The sequence below is a fragment of the Macaca nemestrina genome, chromosome X, assembly GCF_043159975.1.
Source record: "Macaca nemestrina isolate mMacNem1 chromosome X, mMacNem.hap1, whole genome shotgun sequence".
NCBI lineage: Eukaryota > Metazoa > Chordata > Mammalia > Primates > Cercopithecidae > Macaca > Macaca nemestrina.
Genome location: NC_092145.1, coordinates 114,781,684 through 114,804,594, shown reverse-complemented (window position 1 = coordinate 114,804,594; position 22,911 = coordinate 114,781,684). Strand labels below are relative to the sequence as shown.

Sequence of the window (22,911 nt, the reverse complement as noted above, 5' to 3'; positions counted from 1 at the left end):
GGTCACTTTTGGTATAGTCCAAGTTCACTGATAAAAATGTGTATTCTATTGTTTGCCACAGTTTTGTATACATGTCAATTAACTCAATTGTATTAATTTTGTTATTCTTGACTGCTATATATATATATATATATATTTTTTTTTCCAGAGCTAACTGAGGTTTTATTATGGACAAAAAAAAAAAAAAAAAGCAAATGAATTGTTTTGTAGCTGGAGGCATGGGCAAGGGGGGTCCTCGGGCAGTAAACTCCCCCGTGAGTGGGCTGAGGGCTAAGGCTGAGCCTCAGGTGAGCCTCCCTCCCGTTCCCTGTGCTCCCCTGCACAGCAACCTGCCTCCCGGGCTCTGGGGCAGCCACAGGAGGGGCTCGCTGGGAGGGGCTGCCGCAGCTGTTCCCTTGGGCAGGATGTCAGAGGACTGGAACACCAGCTTCCCATCACGGGTCTCAATCTTCACAACCACGGCCCTGGTGGAGCTGCTGCGGCTGAAGGAGCTGGAGCCCGCACCAGAGCCAAAGCTGGAACCCAGGCCGTAGCTGAGGCCGGGGTTTGTGAGGCCGCCATAGGCGAAGCTCAGACCACCTGCATAGCCGCTGGTGGTCTTCCTATGGGTGCTCATGTTCTGCATCCCAGACTCCAGCCGGCTCTCCTTGCCCTCCAGCAGCTTCCTGTAGGTGGCGATCTCGATGTCCAGGGCCAGCTTGACGTTCATCAGCTCCTGGTACTCACGCAGCTGCCGCACCATGTCCTGCTTGGCCCGCTGCAGGGCAGCCTGCAGCTCGGACAACTTGGCGTTGGCATCCTCAAAGGCCAGCTACCCACACTGCTTGGCGTCTGCGATGGCAGCCTCCAGGGAAGCCCGCCCTCAATCTCAGCCTGGAGCCGGTTGATGTTCCGGCTGATGTTCATCTCGGAGATCTCAGTCTTTGTATGCCCCAGGTCATCCCCGTGCTTCCCAGCCAGCGTCTGCAGTTTCTCATACTTGATCTGGTACCTGCTCTCAGCCTCAGCCCGGCTGCGGTTGGCAGTCTCCTGGTACTGCGCCTTGATCTCAGCCATGATGCTGTCCATGTCCAGGGAGCGGCTGTTGTCCATGGACAGCACCACAGACCTGTTTGAGATCTAGGACTGCAGTTCACGGATCCCCTTTTCACACAGCTGCCTGAGGAAGTTGATCTCGTCAGTGAGTCCTTCCAGGCGAGACTCTAGCTCTACCTTGTTCATGTAAGCTTCATCCACATCCCTGATGAGGACAAATTCATTCTCCATCTCTGTACACTTATTGATCTCATCCTCATACTTGTTCTTGAAGTCCTCCACCAGCCCCTGCATGCCTGCATGTTGCCAAGCTCCGCCTCAGGCTTCAGCTTCTCCTGGCCCAGAGTCTCCAGCTGCCATCTAAGGTTGTTGATATAGCTCTGGAACATGTTGTCCATGTTGCTCTGAGCCATCTTCTGCTACTGCAGGAGGCTCCACTTGGTCTCCAGCATCTTGGTCTGCTGCTCCAGGAACTGTATCTTGTTGATGAAGGAAGCAAACTTGCTGTTGAGGGTCTTGATCTGCTCCTTCTCCTGGGTGTGCCCAGCCTGGATGTTGGAGTCCACCTCCAGGTGAAGGGGGCTCAGCAGGCTCTGGCTGACTGTGATGGTGGTGAGGCCTCCCATGTCACTGACCCCACCATAGCTTCCGCCCAGGCCACCCCAGAAGCTGCTGCTGCCACTCGGGGAGAAGCTTGAGGAGCTCATGCGGGCACCAGGCCCACTTGTCTAGGAGCAGTTGCTGAAGGCCCGGGGGCCAGAGGTGGACATCTTGTAGGACTTCTGGGTCACCCTGGTGGACGTGGTGGAGGCAGGAGTGGAGGCAGGCAGGCTGAACCAGGTGGAGATTCCAGAAGGAGCAGAGAAGCTGCTTCTTGGTGAGCAACTGCTATATCTTTACTGTTTTATTTTTCATTTGCTTGTACTATCAGGCACTGATAAGTTTGTTAATGTTAATTATGGATTTTTCTATTTCTGTACATTTCTGCTTTATATACTTTTCAGGTATATTACTGGGTGTATACAATAATAGCTTTTATTCGTTTCTCCTATTTATTGGTATGAAATGTCTCTATCTCAAACAATTCTTCATGCCTTGAATTGCATGCTGTATAATATTATTTTGGCTACTTTATTTTCTTTTGGTGTATACATTTTAATCCTTTTGCTATAAATCTTTCTGTGTCCTTATATTGATATCTTCCTTTTAGGCAGTATAAAGTTGGGCAGGGTTTGTTTCTAGGCATCTTATTCTGTCTATTAGTCTATCATTTTAACAATACTATATACAGTGCCATAAGTATTATAGCTAATTATTGGTATCTAGTAAGGATATTTTCTCTTTAGGGGTGTCTTGGCTATTTTTACACTTTGTTTTTTCATATTTGTTTTAAATCGTTTTGTCAAGTTACACACACACACACACATGCCTGCTGGGTTTGGGTTGCAATTCCACTGAATCTGTTGATCAACTGGAGGAAAATTGATATCACCACAATATTAAGTCTTCCTACCCATGACTACAGTTTCCACTTAGAACTTTTTAAATGACTTTCAATATAGTATTTTATTTCCACAATAAATATATTACATCCTTTTAACTATTTTATTTCTAGGAACTGTAGGGTTTTAATGCTAAGTTCATTTTCTGTCACTGGAATATAGAAATGTTATTGAAATTTTTAATTTTGAATTTTGAAATAATTTTAGATTTATAGAAGAGTTACAATGATAGCATATAGAATTCCCATATGCCTTCACCCTGCCTCCCCTAATGTTCACATCTGATATGGTTTGTCTGTGTCCCCACCCAAATTTCAACTTGAATTGTATCTCTCAGAATTCCCACATATTGTGGGAGGGACAATTGAATCATAGGAGCTGGTCTTTTTTCCATGCTATTCTCGTGATAGTGAATAAATCTCACAAGATCTGATGGGTTCATCAGGAGTTTCTGCTTTTGCTTCCTCTTCATTTTCTTTTGCCACTGCCATATAAGAAGTGCCTTTTGCCTCCAGTCATGATTCTGGGCCTTCCCAGCCATGTGGAACTGTAAGTCCCATTAAACCTCTTTTTCATCCCAGTCTCGGGTATGTCAGAAAGCATGGAATGCTCTCATGTCCGCAGCATGAAAACAGACTAATACAACATCTTACATAACCATGGCACAATTATCAAACTAAGAAATTAACATTAGTACAATACTGTCAACTAAATTATATGTGTTATTTAGATTTTCTCAGTTTTTCTGCCAATGTCTTTTTATCTGTTTGAAGATCACATGCAGGGTACCACCTTGTATTTAATCACGTTGTCTCCCTAGTCTCTTCCAATGTGTAGCAGCTTCTTGGTTTTGCTTCTCTTTCATGACCTTAACGCTTTTGAAAGAGTACTGGCTGGGTATTTTATAGACTGTTTCGCAATTTGGATTTGTAAGATGTTATCTCAAGATTAGACTTGAGTTATAGATTTGGAGGAAGAATTCAGCATAAGGGAAAGTGCCCTTCTCATTACCTCATTTCAAGGAGTACATGGAATTAACTTATCATTGGTGATATTAGACTTGATTATTTGGTTAAGGTGGTGTCTGCCAGGTTTCTTCACAGTGAATTCATTATTTTTTTCCGTGTTCAATTTGTTAAAAGTGAGTCATTAAGTTCAGTCACATTCAAGGGGAAGAAATTAAACTCCACCTCCTTGAGGAAGGAGTATGAAAAAAATTTGTGGTAATGTGTTAAGTCCACCAGGGTAATTACTAAATTGGGGAGAAATACTTGGAGACTATACAAATACACTTTTCTCCTTAAAGTTTTGTCCACCAATTTAGCATTCATCAACAGATACTACCTACAACAGTTATCACTGTGGTGTTTCTAATGCTGATAATCTGTTTTCTTCATTTCTTTTATACTCATTAATTGAAATTATTCTTTAATGAAGATTTGTCCTTTCTTCCCCATTTTTCATAGCTTTGATCATTTATTTATATCAAGGTGGACTCATGGATAATTTTATCCTTAGAGTTATAACCCAACACTATCATTATTATCATTATTTTTGTGTTCCTCAATTGGTTATTGACCCTCTTTCAGTTTGGCTCCTGTGTTCTTATGACATGCCTCCACTTCTAACCCCCTCCCATTTTTAGCCCTTCCTTACTTTCTAATACTACAAAATGGATAAGGTATTTTCCTTCCTTTAGCGTTATAATTAGCCATTCTCCAATGAGCTGTGGTTCCTTTTATTGAAAGGTGGTATTTTAAAACGAAGACCTTGGTGCTGGGTATACCTGTTACTATTGAAATATTACTGCTTCTAGAATCTCTCAGAGCTAAAAAGTTACAAACCCCCACACACTCAAACCCATGTATACAAATATGCATCTATATTTATTTTTATCTCTATTTTTATTTATATCTATCTATCAACATGAGCTGATATCAACTGATATCTCTGACTACTGTAGCACCACAGGATTCATTCTGTCCTCCCCCACCCCTCCATTTACTTGTAACTTCTTTCTTTGACAGTGTGAAATCTGGGCTCATTAGCTTTTTTTTTTTTTTAATACTTTAAGTTCTAGGGTACATGTGCACAACGTGCAGGTTTGTTACATATGTATACATGTGCCATGTTGGTGTGCTGCACCCATTAACTCATCATTTACATTAGGTATATCTCTTAATGCTATCCCTCCCAGCCCCCCACAATAGGACCCGGTGTGTGATGATCCCCTTCCTGTGTCCAGGTGATCTCATTGTTCGATTCCCACCTATGAGTAAGAACATGCAGTATTTGGTTTTCTGTTCTTGCGAAAGTTAGCTGAGAATGATGGTTTCCAGCTGCATCCATGTCCCTACAAAGGACATGAACTCATCCTCTTTTATGGCTGCATAGTATTCCATGGTGTATATGATGTGCCACATTTTCTTAATCCAGTCTATGATTGATGGACATTTGGGTTGGTTCCAAGTTTTTGCTATTGTGAATAGTGCTGCAATAAACATACGTGTGCATGTGTCTTTATAGTAGCATGATTTATAATCCTTTGGGTATATACCCAGTAATGGGATGGCTGGGTCAAATGGTATTTCTAGTTCTAGATCCTTGAGGAATCACCACACTGTCTTCCACAATGGTTGAACTAGTTTACAGTCCCATCAACAGTGAAAAGTGTTCCTATTTCTCCACATCCTCTCCAATACCTGTTGCTTCCTGACATTTTAATGATCGCCATCCTAACTGGTATGAGATGGTATCTCATTGTGGTTTTGATTTGCATTTCTCTGACGGTGAGTGACGATGAGTGATAGTTTTTTCATGTGTCTGTTGCCTGTATAAATGTCTTCTTTTGAGAAGTGTCTGTTCATATCCTTTGCCCACTTTTTGATAGGGTTGTTTGTTTTTTTTCTTGTAAGTTTATTTGAGTTCTTTGTAGATTCTGGATATTAGCCCTTTGGTCAGATGAGTAGATTGCAAAAATTTTCTCCCATTCTGCAGGTTGCCTGTTTGCTCTGATGGTAGTCTCTTGTGCTGTGCAGAAGCTCTTTAGTTTAATTAGGTCCCATTTGTCAATTTTGGCTTTTGTTGCCATTGCTTTTGTTGTTTTAGACATGAAGTCCTTGCCCGTGCCTATGTCCTGAATGGTATTGCCTAGGTTTTCTTCTCGGGTTTTTATGGTTTTAGATCTAACACTTAAGTCTTTAATCCATCTTGAATTAATTTTTGTATAAGGTGTAAGGAAGGGATCCAGTTTCAGCTTTCTACATATGGCTAGCCAGTTTTCCCAGCACCATTTATTCAATAGGGAATCTTTTCCCCATTTCTTGTTTTTGTCAGGTTTGTCAAAGATCAGATGGTTGTATATGTGTGGTATTATTTCTGAGGCCTTTGTTCTGTTTCATTGGTCTATATCTCTGTTTTGGCACCAGTACTATGCTGTTTTGGTTACTGTAGCCTTGTAGTATAGTTTGAAGTCAGGTAGTGTGATGCCTCCAGCTTTGTTCTTTTGGCTTAAGATTGTCTTGGCAATGCAGGCTCTGTTTTGTGGGCTCATTTACTTTAATGTAGTTACTTATTTGATCAATCCTACTATGCATATGAAGTAGTTTCAGAAATGCTAACCCTTAACCTTATGTGAAAAAAATTCCCAACCAGAATACAATGTTTATTTATAGTTCTTTTGGTCTTTAGATATAAAATTTCCAGTCAAAAACCATTTTACTATTTTCCAGGACACAGCATACCAAAATCTCTGGGATGCAGCAAAAGTAGTGTAAAAAGGAAAGTTTATAGTGCTAAACACCTACATCAAGAAGTTAGAAACACCTCAAACCAACAGTCTAACATCATACCTAGAGGAACTCGAAAAACAAAAACTAACCCCAAAGTTAGCAGAAGAAAAGAAATAACTAAAACCAGAACAGAACTGATTGCAATTGAGACCCCCAAATCTATGCAAATGATCAATAAAAGCAAAAATTGGTTCTTTGAAAAGATAAACAAGATCAATAGAACACTAGCTAGATTAACAAAGAAACAAAGGAGAAGATTCAAATAAACACAATCATAAATGGCAAAGACAACATTAAAACCAATTCTATAGAAACACAGAAGTTACTCAGAGATGTGAGTATCTCTGAACACCTCTGTGCACACAAACAAGAAAACCTACAGAAAATGGATAAATTCCTGGAAATACACAACTTCCCAACACTGAATCTGGAAGAAATTAAAACTCTGAACAGACCAATAACAAGTTCTGAAATTGAGTCAGTAATAATAATTTTAAAAACCCTACCAATCAAAAGAAGCCCAGGATCAGGTGAATTCACAGACAAATTCTATCAGATATATAAAGAAGAGTTGGTGCCACTCTTAGTGACCACTTATACCACTATTCCAAAAAATCAGGGAGGAGGGATTATTCCCTAACTCACCCTATGAAACCATCATCACCCAGATACCAAAATCTGGCAAAAACACAATGAAAAAAGGAAACTACAGGCCAATATAGTTGTATATTGCTCCCTGACGAGCACAGATACAAAATTCCTCTGCAAACTACTAGAAATCCAAATCCAGCAGTACATCAAACTTCAATCCATCACAATCAAGTAGGCTTCATTTCTAGGATGCAAGTTTGGTTCAGCATATGCAAATCAATAAATGTGATTCACCACATAAGCAGAATAAAAAACAAATATCACATAATCATCTCAATAGATGCAGAAAAAGTTTTCGTTAAAATTTAACATCCCTTCGTGATAAAAACCCTCAACAGACTAGGCATCAAAGGAACATACTTCAAAATAATAAGAACCATCTATGACAAACCCACAGCCAACATCAAATTGAAAGGGCAAAAGCTGGAAACATTCCCCTTGAGAACCAGAACAAGACAAGAATACCCATTCTCACCACTGCTATTCAACATAGTACTGGATGTCCTAGCCAAAGCAATCAGGCAAGAGAAATAAATAAAGGTCATCCAAATAGAAAGAAAAGAAGTCAGACTATCTCTGTTTGCAGACAATCTGATTCTGTACCTAGAAAAACCCACAGTCTCTGCCAAAAAACTCCTAGATTTGATAAACAATTTCAGCAGTTTCAGGATACAAAATTAATGTACAAAACTAGGAGCATTTCTATACACCAACAATGTCCAAGTTGAGAACCAAATCAAGAATGCAATCTCATTCACAGTAGCCACAAAAAGAATAAAATATCTAGGAATACAGCTAACCAGAGAGGAGAAAGATGTCTACAATGAGAATTATAAAACACTGATCAAATAAATTAGAGATAACACAAACAAATGGGAAAACATCCCATACTGATGAATAGGAAGAATCAATATCATTAAAATGTCTATACTGCCCAAAGCAACCTACAGATTCAGTGCTATTCCTGTCAAATTACCAACATCATTTTTCACAAAAAAAGAAAAAAACTATTTTAAAACTCACTTGCAACCAAAAAAGAGCCCAAATAGCCAAAGCAATCCTGATCAAAAAGAACAAATCTGGAGGCATCACATTACCCAACATCAAAGGCTACAGTAACCAAAGCAGTGTGGTACGGGCACAGAAACATACATATAGACCAATGGAATAGAATACAGAACCCAGAAATAAAGAATCACACCTACCACCAACTGATCTTTGACAAAGTCAACAAAAATAAGCAGTGAGGAAAGAACTCCCTATTTCATAAATGGGGCTGAGATAACTAACTCATTATATGCAGAAGAATGAAACTGGACCCCCACCTGTCATCACATACAAAAATTAACTCAAAATGGATTAAAAACTTAAATGTAAGCACTTAACTATAAGAATCCTAGAAGAAACACTAGGAAATACCCTTCTGGATATAAGCTTTGGCAAATAATTTATGATCAAATCCTCAAAAGCAAGTGCAACAAAAACAAAAATTGACAAGTGGGACCTATTTTTTTTATAATTATACTTTAAGTTCTAGGGTACATGTGCACAACGTGTAGGTTTGTTACATATGTATACATGTGCCATATTGGTGTGCTGCACCCATTAACTCATCATTTACATTAGGTATATCTCCTAATGCTATCCCTCCCCACTACCCCCTCCCCACAATAGGACCCGGTGTGTGATGCTCCCCTTCCTGTGTCCAAGTGATCTCATTTTTCAATTCCCACCTACGAGTGAGAACATGCGGTATTTGGTTTTCTGTTCTTGCGATAGTTTGCTGAGAATGATGGTTTCCAGCTGCATCCATGTCCCTACAAAGGACACAAACTCATCCTTTTTTATGGCTGCATAGTATTCCATGGTGTATATGTGCCACATTTTTTTAATCCAGTCTGTCACTGATGGACATTTGGGTTGATTCCAAGTCTTTGCTATTGTGAATAGTGCTGCAATAAACATACGTGTGCATGTGTCTTTATAGCAGCATGACTTATAATCCTTCGGGTATATCTCCAGTAGTGGGATGGCTGGGTCTAATGGTATTTCTAGTTCTAGATCCTTGAGGAATCACCACACTGTCTTCCACAATGGTTGAACTAGTTTACAGTCCCATCAACAGTGAAAAGTGTTCCTATTTCTCCACATCCTCTCCAGCACCTGTTGTTTCCTGACTTTTTAATGATTGCCATTCTAACTGGTGTGAGATGGTATCTCATTGTGGTTTTGATTTGCATTTCTCTGATGGCGAGTGATAATGAGCATTTTTTCATGTGTCTGTTGGCTGTATGAATGTCTTCTTTTGAGAAGTGTCTATTCATATCCTTTGCCCGACAAGTGGGACGTATTTAAGCTGCAGATCTTCTGCACAACAAAAGAAACTATCACCAGAATAAACACACAACTTACAGGATGGGAGGAAATACCCACAAACTATACATGTAACAAAGATCTAACATCCAGAATATATAAGGAACTCAAACAAATAAATAAGCAAAAGACAACCCCAATGCAAATGTCCATCAATGATAGACTGGATTAAGAAAATGTGACACATATACACCATGGAATACTATGCAGCCATAAAACAGGATGAGTTCCATGTCCTTTGCAGGGACATGGATGCAGCTGGAAACCATCATTCTGAGCAAAGTAGGACAAAAAACCAAACACCACATGTTCTCACTTATAGGTGGGAATTGAACAATGAGAACACTTGAACATAGGGTGGGGAACATCACACCCTAGGGCCTGTCAGGGAGTGGGGTGCTGGGGGAGGGATAGCATTAGGAGAAATACCTAATGTAAATGACGAGTTAATGGGTGCAGCAAACCAACATGGCACATGTATACCTATGTATCAAGCCTGCATGTTGTGCACATGTACCCTAGAACTTAAAGTATAATAATAAATAAAGTGGACAAAGGACATGAACAGACATTTCTCAAAAGTAGACATACAAGCAGCCAAGAAACATGAAAAAAATGCACAGATTTACTAATTAGAGAAGTGCAAATCAAAACCACAATGAAATATCATCTCAAACCAGAATGGCAATTACTAAAAAGTCAAAAAATAACAGATTTTTTGTTACAGAGAAAAGGGAACACTTGTACACTGCTGGTGGGAATGTAGTTTAGTTCAGCCACTGTGGAAAGAAGTTTGGAGATTTCCTAAAGGACTAAAAATGGAACTACCATTCGACCCAGGAATCTCATTACTGGGTACATACCCAAAGAAAAAGAAATAATTCTTTCAAAAAGATACACGCATTCATATGTTCATCACAGCACTGTTCACAATAGCAAAGACATGGAATCAACAATGGTGCCCAACTATGGTGGATTGGATAAAGAAAATGTGATATATATACACCATAGAATACTACACAGCCATAGAAATGAACAAAATTATATCCTTTGCAGCAGCATGGATGCAGCTGGGTGCCATTATCCTAAGTGAATTAATGCAGGAATAGAAAATCAGATTATACATGTACTCACTTAACAACTTGTTAAGTTGTATTTTTAGTAGAGATGGGGTTTCACCATGTTGGCCAGGCTAGTCTTGAACTCCTGACCTCAGGTGATCCACCCTCCTTGGCCTCCCAAAGTGCTAAGATTAGAGGCGTGAGCCACCGTGCCAGGCCCTTTTGTTCATTATTTAAAAATTCAGTTGTTTGTTTGCTTATGGTCAAATTTAAGTGCTTTAAGTATATTACAGGTAAAATTTCTTTATCAGATATGTGATTTGCAAATATTTTCCCTTTCTGAGGCATTTCTTTTCATTCTCTTAACTATGTTTTTCACAGAGCAAATGTTTTTAATTTCGGAAAGGTCTAATTTATCAATTTTTTATTTTATGGGTCATGCTTTTGATATCATATCTAAAAACTCATTGCCAAACCTAATGCCATGCATATTTTCTTTTATGTTTTCTTCTAAATGATTTGTAGTTTTATGCTTCACATTTAAGTCTATTATTCATCTTGAATACATTTTGTATAATGGCAATTTATTCTTGAGTACTAATTTTAGATTTTGGCATCTTGCTAAATTATTTATAAATTCTAATAAATTAGGTTTTCAATAAAGACAATAATCTCATCTCAGAGAAATAATGATTTTTTTTTCTATTTGAGTCTTCACATATTTAATTCCTTTTCTTTACTGTGCTGGTTGGAATAATTCTAAATATAGAAGTCGTGATAACGGAGGCCTTTATCTTGTTCCTACTGTTTAATAATATGCTTTCAACATTCTTATATTAAGTATAAAGTTTGCTCTCAGTTTTCTTTAATGCCCTTTATGGGATTAGCGGCCTTATCTTATCTTTCTACTTTAATAATTTTTTATATCAGGAATGGTTTTTGAATTACATTAAACAGTTTTTCACATATATTCAGAGGATTAAAAAACTTTTTATTTAATCTGTTAATATGAACTTTTTATTAGATTTAAACCAACCTTACAGTGCTGGGATAAGCCAACTTCGGTCATGTTGTACAATCTTTATTACATATTATAGTGTTCTATTTAATAATGTTTTATTTATGATTTTGTATCTGTATTAATCAATGAGATAGCACTATAACTCTCTTTTCTCATGTTATCAGGGTAAGGTTTTGATATCAAGCTTATACTAGTCTCCTAAAAAAATTGGAAAATTTCTCCCTGGAACTGGTTATATAAATATATTTGTTATTTGTAGTTTATTGAAATGACCTATAAAACTGTGTTGTCCTTGTGTCTTCTTTGTGAGAAGAGTTTTGTAACTACAAATTTAGGCATTTTATGTCTTGAGTCAATTTTAGTGATTATATCTTCTGCTGTGGTTTAAACTAAATGTGTCCCCCAAAAAGCATGTGTCAGAAACTTACTCACCAATGCAACAGTGTTGTGGGGGTAAGAACTTAAGAGATGGTTAGGTCATGAGGGCTCCACCCTCATGAATGGGTTAATGTCACTATAAAGAAGGCTTGAGGCTGCGAGTTCCACCTCTTACTCTCTCTCACTTCTCACTGCCCTTCCTCCATGGGATGATGTGACAAGAAGGCCCTTGCCAGATGTCGGCCCCTCAGTCTTGGACTTCCCAGCCTTCAGAGCTGTGAGACAATAAATTTCTGTTCATCATAAATTACTCAGTCTCAGGTATCCTGTTATTGCAGCACAAAATGAACTAAGACAACTTTCTAGGAATGTAAATATTTTACCTAAATGTTGAAATGTATTGGCAAAGTTTTTCAAAACATCATTTTATAATTTTTCTAATATCTGCATTCTTTATCATCCTTTTTTGTATCTTTGTTTTTTATCATCAATCTTGCCAAAAATTTATATATATATCAGTCTTGAGAGAAATATAGCCTTGGATATTTAACTGAATAACTAAAAAGAAGAAGAAAAAGAAACATGATTAAAGAGATAAGCATTCAAGAGTCTAGATTTTATGGACCTTAAGTATCTATCTACCCTCCCTTGAAGTTCCTTTCATTCAGGGGCCTACAAAATATCTCCTTTTCACTGGCCATACAGGGTAGGTTAAGTAGATGGCACAGAGACAGATTTTTTAAAAGTGCTTTTGTTCATGTTATCCTGGATAAGAATCAAAAAAGAAAAACGTGAATAGCACCATCTTGAAAATTATTTTCTCTGGTTTCCACAAATTCTTGGTCCATGGTCTTGGCTGAAGTGGCTTGAATGGCTGAGGAAGGGTGGCATGGCTGTTCTGGGGCCATAATTCTGGGAATATAGCTCTAGTTATTGGTTGGACTACTTGATTCTTCTTCACATCACTTCAGCTGGAGTTAGAATGTCTAAGATGATTTCATTACTCACATGTCTGGTGTCAGTGCTTGGATAGCTAGAACAACTGGATTTCTCTAGGTATCTCTGTCTCTACATGCAGCCTGTCCCCATGACTAGCTTAGACTCCATCAAGCCATGATTTGAAGTAGTTTGAGGAACGTAACATATTTCTTCTTGGAGAATCAAAATGCACATGAATATATAAAAGGCACTGAGATGTCTGTTTAACGTTCCCAAACATGTTTGACCTAAGAAATTCCTTTTAAATGTAAGACTCATTAACATCAATTCATAGAATATGCTTCCACAGATGTTGTAGTTAATAATGCAAAGAAGACATTATAAAATGTAATATTCCAGGCAGAATCTCATTTTTAAGGAGTACCATCAAACTGTTAAAATTACATAACAAGGCTACTTTCATGATTTGACTGACCACCTAATTTGAAACTGCTTTGATGATATATATACAATAAATTTTCATGGAAGAGAAATCGTGTGTGACCAGAGTACCTAAGTCCTTGCCCACCTATTGGTGAAAATAATGTTAAATATAATTTCTGCTTTTTAAAACGATTTGGGTGTTTATATTTTTAACACCTACACAATGCTAAATTTTATTAATAAAATACTTCACATATTAAATTTATTATGTTGAAGAGAATTTTACACTGAAGGAAATTTTTACACCTGTATATATTTATATATGTTAAATATATCTTGTCTGTATTGAGATAATCTCAAGTACATTTGGATAATCTCAGCCTATCCCTTTGGCACTTTCTTAATGTCAAACCATGTTGTGATACCAAAAAAATACATGACACACCACCAGACTTCATAAACGTCAATGTTGTTCAAAAGAAATGGGCTTTGCATATCTCAAACAATAATGCTGCAAAAAAGTCTATATAACAAAATAGTAAATTGAATAAAACCCCAAGTCAAATGTTTCCTACAGTCAAAATATACTATGGAATGGAAGAAAATGGAAGAGCTAAATACCTGAAGCTACAATGGGGAGAAGAGTAGGACTTGACTTTCTTCTTAGTAGATGTCACATAATTTGAATTGGCAGAGGAGAGAAACGAGCACCTGGTAGACAAAGCGTAATCAAAGGCAAGTGTAGTGAATCCTGTTTCCCTCTGGAGGTGGCAGTTCTTACACACACTTCCACTGTTTTATGCCCTTTTCTTCCTGTCTTAACCTTCTCCTGCTTATTTGGCCCTTTGTGGCTCATCGAAGCCTTGTCTGGCAGCTGTGTTCACCCACCACTTGATTCTCAGTCACCCAGAGACAACTCAAGTACATTCTCTTCCATTAAAAAGGCTTCCCAACAGTTGTGATCATCTTTTACAACTAGATATCATTTTGGCATCAGCAAATTGAAATGTTGCCTGAGTGTACAAGAGGACAGCTAAATCTGATGGATCCATTATTGAGATGATTGAGCCCATTGAGATAGTAAAGATTGATGTATGTGCTTTCTCTGGGCACCGTCAAACATGGAAGGGTAAAATTTAGAGCTAAGGAAAAGTGTGACTGACTGCAATTGATTGATGAGACCATTGGGCCTCCCTGAAAGTGTCCTAAAAGGGAAGCCAATGGGAAAAAAGTAGTATTTTGTGAGGTTTATTCTCAAAGTAGAGCTGTATAGGATTTTACACAATGAGATCTAGTGGAGTTCACAAATGAGGTGGTGAAAGCTGTTAAGTTGTGTCAGGAGTGGACATAAAGAAGAGGAGATAGATCTGTCATATTGCCAAGAAAGATATGCAGAACTTGATGACAGTGGCCGGGCATGGTGGCTCACTTCTATAATCCTAGCACTTTGGGAGGCCGAGGTGGGCAGATCACTTGAGGTCAGGAGTTTGAGACCAGCCTGGCCAACGTGGCAAAGCCCCGTCTCTACTAAAAATACAAAAATTAGTCAGGCCCAGTGGCGGGTGCCTGTAATCCCAGCTACTCAGGAGGCTAAGGCAGGAGAATTGCTTGAATCCAGGAGGCATAGGTTGCAGATGCCACTGCCCTCCAGTCTGGGCGACAGAGTGAGACTCTGTCTCAGAAAAAAGAAAAGGAAAGGAGAGGAGAGGAGAAGAGAGGAGAGGAGAGGAGAAGAGAGGAGAGGAGAGGAGAGGAGAGGAGAAGAGAGGAGAGGAGAGGAAAGGACTTGATGACAGTTAAAATAGAAAACAACTTGGGTTGCCTCATTTCTAAAGTGAGAAAATTAAAATAGATGCTTAGTAAGTTTCCTTCAAACTATATAATATCTATGAGTCTAGGATACTCAGGGGGGAGAAAAAAATTAAAACCTGGTATGTTTCTGTCTTAGCTCAGCCTACTGTAACAAAATACCCTATAGACTGGGGGATTCAAACAGCAGGCATTTATTTCTCACAGTTCTAGAGGCTGGGAAGTCTAAGATCAGGGTGCCAACATAGTCAGGTTCTAGTGAGTACCCTCTTTCTGGCTTGTAGATGACTGCCTTAATGTTATGTCCTCACACAGCAGAGAGAGAGAGAGAGCTAGCTCTCTGATCTCTTCTTATAAGAGCACTAATCCTATCATGAGAACCCCACCTTCGTGACCTCACCAAAACCTAATTACTTTCCAAGGGCCCCACCTCTTAATACCATCACATTGGGGATTAGGGCTTTAAAATATGAGTTTTGGAAGAAAAAAAAATAATTCAATTCATGAAAGTTCCCCTTCTCAGTTTTCTGTTGTTGAATTTTACCACACTCTCAAGCACACAGTATTATTAAACTGTGGTTATGCTTCCAGATGTGTTCATGCAGGCCATAATTATGTTCACCATGGAAATATACTCGCATTGTGCAAGCATATACATTGCTTTCCCCCTCAATTAGTTTGAACAAGTTTTCAACTGTTGTTTTCTGATGTTACGTGTATGTGTGTATCAGCTAGGGGCAGATTTGGTTGAATGCAACATAAAACCCGAGTAACAGCGTCTTAAACACAATGCAAATTTCTTTTTCATATAATAGAAGTGTGGTGGTGATGAGTTATTTAGAGTTGGTATGGCAAGTCTACAGTTGTCAGAGACTGAAGCCCCTTAACTCTGTGCTCGTCCATGGAGCACAGCTTCCATTTTCAAACTGCCTAATTGTCCAAGATGGCTTCTAGAGTTCCAGTAATCCAGGCATCAGAAGGGAGATTTTTGCACATTGATTTTGTATTCTGAGACCTTGCTGAAATTATCAGTTTAAGAAGCTTTTGGGCTGTAACTATGGAGTTTTCTAGATATAGGATCATGGCAGATTTTTCTCCACCCTTTTATTTTAAGCCTATGTGCGCCATTGCATATGAAGCTGAATAACATTGGTTTGTCCATTTACCTGTCATTGAAATTTGGGTTTTTTCTACCTTTTGACTATTACACATAAATCTGTTATAACATTCATATACAAGTCTTTGTATTGACATAAAATATACAAGCCTTTGTATTGACATATTTCATATACAAGTCTTTGTATACAAGTTGTCATATACAAGTCTTTGTATTGACATATTTCATCTTCTTTGGGTAAATACTTATGGGTAGAATGGCTTAGTCATGTGGTAGGTATATGTTTAACATTTTATAAAACTGCCAAATTGTTTTCCAAAGTGGATACACCATTTTATATTCCAGTTAACAGTACTGAGAGCCCCAGTTCCTCTACAACTTCACCAACACTTGGTATAGTAAGTCTATTTTATTTTAACCATTTTAAAAGGTGTGTAGGGGTATCTCATTGTGGTTTTAACTTGCATTTCCCTAATGATGGTGAGCATCTTTTTGTATGCTTACTTGTGATCCATTTTTCTTCTTTGGTGAAGCTTTTGTTCAAATCTTTTATCCATTTTTAATTGGGATGTTTGTTTTCTTATTGTTGAGTTTGGAGAGTTATTTATATATTCCAGATACCAGTGTTTTGTTAGATATGTGATTGGCAAATATTTTCTCTCAGTCTGTGGAGTATCTTGTCCTTTTCTTAATAGTGTCCTTCAAAGAGCAGGGGAACTATCTTTTTTTAATTTTTGATTTTTGTGAGTACATAGTAGGTGTAAATATTTATGGGGTACATGAGATGTATAAAAATCATATCATGGAAAATGGGGTGTCCATCCCTCAAGAATTTATCTGTTGTGTTACAAACAATCCAGTCATACTCTTTTAGTTATTTCAATATGTACAATTAAATTGTTTTTGACTATAGTCACCCTTTTGTGCTATCAAGTTGTATTAGTCCATTTTCACACTGCTATAAGATACTACCTGAGACTGGGTAAAATGTGCCTTTCACCTTCTGCCATGATTGTGAGGCCTCCCCAGCCATGTGGAACTGTGAGCCCATTAAACCTCTTTTTCTTTATAAATTGCCCAGCCTTGAGTATGTCTTTATCAGCAGTGTGAAAATGAACTAATACAGTAAATTAGTACCAGTAGAGTGGGGCGCTGCTGTGAAGATACCCAAAAATGTAGTAGCAACTTTGGAACTGGGTAATGGGCAGAGATTGGAACAATTTGGAGGGCCCAAAAGAAGATAAAAAAATGTGGAAAAGTTTGGAACTTCGTGGAGACTTGTTGAATGGCTTTAACCAAAATGCTGATAATGATATGGACAACAAAATTCAGGCTGAGGTGGTCTCAGATGGAGATGAGGAACTTGTTGAGAATTGGAGTAAAGGTGACTCTTGCTATGTTTTAGCAAAGAGACTGGTGGCATTTTGCCCTTGCCCTAGAGACTTGTGGAACTTTGAACTTGAAGGAGATGATTTAGAGTACCTGGCAGAAGCAATTTCTAAACACCAAAGCATTCAAGAGGTAACTTGGGTGCTGTTAAAAGCATTGGGTTTTAAAAGAAAAACAACATAAATGTTCAGAAAATTTGCAGCCTGATGATATGATAGAAAAGAAAACTATTTTCTGAGGAGAAATTCAAGCCAGCTGCAGAAATTTGTATAAGTAATGAGGAGCAAAATGTTAATTGCCAAGACAATGGGGAAAATGTCTCCAGGGTATGTCACAGACATTTGTGGCAGCCCCTCCCATCACAAGCCTGGAGGCCGAGGAGGAAAAAATGGTTTTATAGGCTGGGCCCATGGCCCCCCTGCTGTGTGCAGCCTAGGGTTTTGGTGCCCTGCATCCCAGCCACTCTAGCCATGGCTAAAAGGGGCCATGGTACAACTCAGGCTATGGCTTCAGAGGGTGCAAGCCCCAAGCCTTGGCAGCTTCCATGGGGTGTTGAGCCTGTGGGTGCACAGAAGTCAAGAACTGAGGTTTGGGAACCTCAGCCTATATTTCAGAGGATGCATGGAAATGCCTGGATATAGAGGCAGAAGTGTGCTGCAAGAGTGGAGCCCTCATGGAGCACTTCTGCTATGGTGGTGCAAAGGGGAAACATAGGGTTGGAGCCCCCACACAGAGTCCCCACTGGGGCACTACTTACCGGAGCTGTGAGAAGAGAGCTGCCATCTTGCAGACCCCAGAATGGTAGATCCATCGACAGCTTGCACTGTGCACTGGGAAAAGCTGCAGACACTCAACACCAGCCTGTGAAAGCAGCCTGGAGGGGTGCTATACCCTGCAAAAACCACAAGGGCAGAGCTGCCCAAGGATGTGGGAGCTTACCTCTTGCATTAGCACAACCTGGATGTGAGACATATAGTCAAAGGAGATCATTTTGGAGCTTTAAGATTTGACTGCCACATTGAATTTTGGACTTGCATGGGGTCTGTAACCCCTTCTTTTTGGTCAATTTCTCTTATTTAGAGTGGGCATATTTACCCAATGCCTGTACTGCCATTGTATCTAGAACATAACTAACTTTCTTTTCATTTTACAGGCTTATAGGCAGAAAGGACTTTCCTTGTCTCAGATAAGACTTTGGACAGTGGACTTTTGAATTAATGCTGAAATGAATTAAGATTTTGGGAAATTGTATGGAAGACATGATTGGTTTTGAAATGTGAGGACATGAGATTTGGGAGGAGCCAGATATGGAATGATATGGTCTGGCTATGTCCCCACACAAATCTCAGCTTGAATTGTAACAATCTCCACGTGCCAAGGGTGGGGCCAAGTGGAGATAACCGAATCATGGGGGCAATTTCCCCTATACTGTTCTTATGGTAATGAATAAGTCTCACGAGATCTGATTGTTTTATAAATGGGAATTCCCCTTCACAAGTTCTGTCTTACCTGCTGCCATGTAAAACATGCCTTTTGCCTTCTGCCATAATTGTGAAGCCTCCCTAACCATGTGGAACTGTGAGTCCATTAAACTTCTTTTTCTTTATAAATTACCCAGTCTCAAGTATGTCTTTATTAGCAGCATGAAAACTGACTAATACACTCAACATCACTAATTATCAGGGAAATGGAAATCAGAACCACAATGTGATACCACCTTACTCCTGCAAGAATGGTCATAATCAAAACATTTTAAAAAATCATAGATGTTGGCATGGATGTGGTGAAAAGGGAATACTTTTACACTGTTGGTGGTAATGTAAACTAGTATAACCACTGTGGAAAACAGTGTGGACAATCCTTAAATAACTAAAAGTAGATCTACCATTTAATCCAGCAATCCCACTACTGGGTATCTATGCAGAGGAAAATAAGTCATTATACAAAAAAAATACTTGCACACACGTTTATAGCAACACAATTCACAATTGCAAAAATGTGGAACCAGTCCAAACACTTATCAATCAACAAGTGGATAAAGAAAATGTGGTATATATATACCATGGAATACTACTCAACCATAAAAAGGAATTAAATAATGGCATGTGCAGCAACCTGGATGGAATTACAGACCATTATTCTAAGTGAAGTAACTCAGGAATGGAAAACCAATCATCATATATTCTCACTCATAAGTGGGAGCTAAGCTATGAGGATGCAAAGGCATAAGAATGATACAATGAACTTTGGGGACTTGGGGGAAAGGGTGGGAGGGGGTTGAGAGATAAAATACTACACATCAGGTACAATGTACACTGTTCAGGTGATGAGTGCACCTAAATCTAAGAAATCATCACTAAAGAACTTATTCATGTAACCAAACACCTATTGAAAATTTAAAAAAAAAAAATTAGGTGTGTGGCACTTCCCCTTCTCTCTCAATCCTGCTCCTGCCATGTAAGATGCCTGCTCCTGCTTTGCCTTCTGCTAGGAGGAAAAGCCTCCTGAGGCCTCCACAGAAGCAGATACTTCCATGCTTCCTCTACAGCCTGTGGAAACATGAGCCAATCAAACCTCTTTTCTTTATAAATTACCCAGTCTCAGTTATTTCTTTATAGTAGTGTGAGAATGGACTAATACACTTTCTGTTCCTAGTTTAGTGAGAATTTTATCATAAATGGGTGTCGAATTTTGTTAAATGCTTTCTCTATACCTATTCAGATTATAATATGAGTGTTTTCTTAGTTTGTTAATAATGGTTAACTATTACTGATTGACTTTTAAAATATTAAATCAATTTTGCCTTTTGGGGATAAACCTGATTTTGTCATTGTGTATGTCTTTTTTTCTTTTTTGCTAATTTTATGGAAGTCACCACTCCAAATCAAGTCATCTTCTGGTAATGTCTTAGTTGAATGAGTTAAACTTTTTTTTTTTTTTTTTTTTTTTTTTTTTTTTTGAGACGGAGTCTCGCTTTGTCGCCCAGGCTGGAGTGCAGTGGCCGGATCTCAGCTCACTGCAAGCTCCGCCTCCCGGGTTTACGCCATTCTCCTGCCTCAGCCTCCCGAGTAGCTGGGACTACAGGCGCCCACCACCTCGCCCGGCTAGTTTTTTGTATTTTTAGTAGAGACGGGCTTTCACCATATTAGCCAGGATGGTCTCGATCTCCTGACCTCGTGATCCGCCCGTCTCGGCCTCCCAAAGTGCTGGGATTACAGGCTTGAGCCACCGCGCCCGGCCACGAGTTAAACTTTTTAAAGAAAATGATATAAACCTATACTTAATAAAGATGATAAAATCAAATATGTTAATAGATGAAGAGAACAAATGGGCTAAAAAAATGTTAAGGAAACACATTCAGACAGAATAAGATAGACATATGTCTAGAATGACAGACTTTCATGATAGTAACTTCACTTTGGATTACTTCAAAGCTATTGCCAAGCTGAAGTATATTTGTAACTCTGTGCAGATATATGCTGTTTTGATATTCATGACATAAAAGATGAGATGAATGTGATGAATGACATAAAATGAATTAAGTTGGGATCTGCACAGATGCGGCTCATGGTTCAGTGAGTTCTTACCACTACTGTAACTGGTGGCCACTGATGTCAGGGAAAAATTTTTTTGGATATTTATTTTCTGCAGAGATGGTAGAATTCCTAAAAGCATTCTATTTACCAATCATGGCCAGAGCCCACAAGTCAGCTGCTTCTGTTTTTAGCCAGGTATAAAAATAAATTGGTAAAGTGCCTTAATTCAAGTTTCAGCAAATTCCATATAAGTACTGATAAAAATTTAAATCATGAGCTATTCCAAGTTATTTTCAATATAGAAATAATTCTTCCTAAGAACTCTCTGGGGAATTTGGGCTCTCAGAGAACAAAGAAACAAGATATACTCATATGTATTCTACTTGGTGCCTAAGATGTGAGGTCTCTTTTTGTCCCATTCAGCCAGCACCACACAAAAGCAGGAACCAAAGACCTCATAGTATTCACAGTCTTCATCCTGAATCACATTCCATAATCCATCTCTTACCACACACCCCAACCATCTTCTCTCTATTCTGTACTTGCCGTCAGTTGATGTTGCCTTTGACCACTCGATGTTAAAGTCTCATCTAGTCTGGTCTCACCCTTGGAAGCCTGAAATTCAACATAGGGCTTTCAACTGGCATCCTTTCCAGGTTTCACTAAGTCCTGTCAGTTGGACAATCAATCCTGGAAGGGATTTAAAAGTTGGGAGGAAAGTAAGATTTTGTTAGAGGAATGCTGTGGTCCTGATATATTAACAATATTAGCAACCGCCAACATTGGCCCTCTAATGAGTGCCCATCTGCAGCCACCATTTAACAACCCTCCAACCAGGCAGAATAACGTATTTGCTCTTATTTGTGCCTCTAGATCTGTTGACAGATGTTCACCACTGAGGTAGAGAGGGTATTAGGATCCACAGGAAGCCACATGTCAGAGTCATATTGCTCACATCTGCCCTTATTGTGTCTTGATTTATCTTTCGTCACCTACTAAAGAGCATGGCGAGAAAAGGGTCATGGAGAGGCAGCATTCTGGAGTCAAGCTGACCTAGGTTGAAATCTTGATTCTGTCACTTCTCAGATACGAGACATCAGGCAAATGCCTTAAATGCTCTGAACTCTGATTTCCTAAATATGTCCTTAATAATTAGTGGCTAAAATAGCATCCAGACTTCTGACTCTCTGCCCAGACTTGTTAATGAAGAGCTCTATGGTCACTCTCTATCATCCAGGTGCCAAGGCCATCTTAAATATCCAATCACTGTGAGTCTCTGAGGGAACCTGCACATAATACTCCTGGCCTGTTTGGATCTCCTGAGCTGGAACATCCCCTAAATTCCTGGATTTCTGTGTATGGTACTCCTCTTTTGGTTCTCACATCACTGACTCACTCTGTTCTGGCTGTTCATCTCATCTGGGAGCCCAATAATACTGTCAAGGAAAGGGGCTCAGCATTATCTGCCACCATCAGGGGACTTCTACTCTAGGGAAAGGAGCTGTTATTGCCCCAGATTTAGCCTCCTTCCAGTGATCAACTCTGAGTACCAAATAATTTTGAGCCCACCTTGCTCTTTGCCCAAAAATGCAGTTTAGTAGTTGGCCTTTATGGAAGACCACAATTTCAGTGCTTCAACAAAATTCCGGGAAAGCCCCCTGATATACCTCCAAAGAAAGGACAGGCTACCCACTGAATCCTCTTTTACCTGATGACTTGGGTGCCTGGGCTTATGAGAAGGTAGAAGAAGTGCTCTACCTATACTGTCTGGCTGTCTGTTAGTCTAACTCATCTCTGGTGGTCTCATTTTAGAGGCTGAATGATGTTCAATTGCTTTAGCCCTTCACTTTTCATAATATGGTAATATTGATAATAAAATGAACCTA

General features: G+C 39.1%; 1 pseudogene; it reads right to left on the bottom strand.

The window, feature by feature from the left end:
- Positions 1 to 242: 242 nt before the first annotated feature.
- Positions 243 to 12,720, bottom strand: LOC105464153 (keratin, type II cytoskeletal 8 pseudogene; annotated as a pseudogene).
- Positions 12,721 to 22,911: the final 10,191 nt, after the last annotated feature.